Consider the following 1,935-nt stretch of genomic DNA (forward strand, 5'->3'; position numbering starts at 1 on the left):
ACTCGAACTATTAACAATACAACTTGTCTCTATTTACTTACAAATATTTTTTGATAACATTCTTACTGTCACACGCGATACGTAAGAGTAAGTGTCTAATGTAAAAAATTATGATTATAATAAAATAATTCAAATAATAATAATATTATTAAAATAAATTATACAAGTCATAGAATCTATATTATATTCTATCTATATGTATTTATAATAGTATTTTCTTATGATTTCCGATTACTTTCTTCATTGTTTATTTTCTTTAGTATTTTCTTATGATTTTTTTTTGTGTTTAATAGTATTTTTGGTGTAGTTTCTAAATATATAAATATTATATACTAATAATAAACATTACATTATTAAAAATTGAATTGTAAATAACTTCAATCAAGACTGATTAACCGAACCAAACACATAATAAAAGTGACAGAGAGAATGATCGGTAAATATGTAAATGATATTTTATAGTATATATTCAATTTAATAGAGTATTTAATAATTATGTAATTATTTTGTTACGTAATGTATTAAAGGTAAATATAATAATTAGGTAATTGATATAATAATTAATACTTTGCTAATAGAATATTTAATGATGTAAGAGCAATTTGGTCTGAAAAATTAAAATATAATATTTTCAATATAATAGTTTATTGTGTAAAGAATATAACTAATGAATAGATGTAATAACAATAACAACAACACAAACAACAACAACAACAACAACAACAACAACAACAACAACAACAACAACACCAACAACAACACCAACAACACCAACAACAACAACAACAACAACAACAATAACAATAATAATAATAAGACAAAAATTTGTGTGAGACCGTCTCACGGATCTCAATCTGTGAGACGGGTCAGATATTTGATTACTGAGTGAAACGGTCTCACACAAGTGTTACCCTAATAATAATAATAATAATAATAATAATATGAAAAATACTACGTGTACTCCTTTCACAAATTTTTGGATGTAAACAACTTTTTTCTAGATCGACAAAATGAAAATATTATATCCATACTTGCTATACTAAGAACATAATTGATGGAGTAGAATTTCAGATTATCGTAGACATATAATAATATATCCATCGGATGAGAAAAGAGAAATAATAAGCATATCTCTATGTATTGACTAAGTCAAATTTATAGCTGGCGTAGGTGTATATTGAATACAGAATGTCTCGGGTACAGTGGATAGGGGACTGCAAAATGAATCATGCATGTAAGTCAATCATTGAGATGCATGGAGGGTGTAGCTTCTATAGAACGACAGCAAAGCAAAAGAATTGACTTGGAGTTGAAAGATCAAACTGTTACATAATCATGAGAATAGTATATATTAGTCTATTCCATCTTTCTCAATTATTTATACTTTTTAAAATATTATAATCAATCTAATTATGTCGGATTTTTTAAAATATCAAGTTTATGTATGAAAATAATTTAAATATATTTACTAAAGAGCTGAGATTAACTTACCTGGACGGGTTCAATGGGCGATCTGCAAGGCCATGGCCTAGGTTGATGATTTCCATTGCACTTTGAAAGGGTGTTAACCTAAGGTCTACATTATAGGTGGAGTCTACGTCATAATTTATGGTAGAGGGGGCCTGCGTTTAAAAAAATAAAGATCTGAGATTAAATAAAATGGTTTTCCCTTCTCTTTTTGGTTAAAAGTTATAGTGATTAAGGATGGTAATTTACATGGCAAATTAGTTGTATGGATCATGATCCAAAATGACGTCGTTGAATTTTATGAGTTAAAATAATGTACATTATGATTTAGAATAATATACATTATGCGTTAGAATTATGTACTTTATGTGTTAAATAATGTACATTATGTGTAAGACTAATGAAACTTCTGGGTAAGATAATATATTTTATGAGTTAGAATAATGTACATTATAAGTTATAAAAAAG

The 1,935-nt window shown here is 26.4% G+C and overlaps 1 pseudogene; it reads left to right on the top strand.

Annotated features, from left to right (window-relative positions):
- Positions 1-1,483: 1,483 nt before the first annotated feature.
- On the top strand, positions 1,484-1,627 carry LOC116007719 (annotated as a pseudogene).
- The last annotated feature ends 308 nt before the right edge of the window (positions 1,628-1,935 follow it).

The sequence above is a fragment of the Ipomoea triloba genome, chromosome 15 (assembly GCF_003576645.1).
Source record: "Ipomoea triloba cultivar NCNSP0323 chromosome 15, ASM357664v1".
NCBI lineage: Eukaryota > Viridiplantae > Streptophyta > Magnoliopsida > Solanales > Convolvulaceae > Ipomoea > Ipomoea triloba.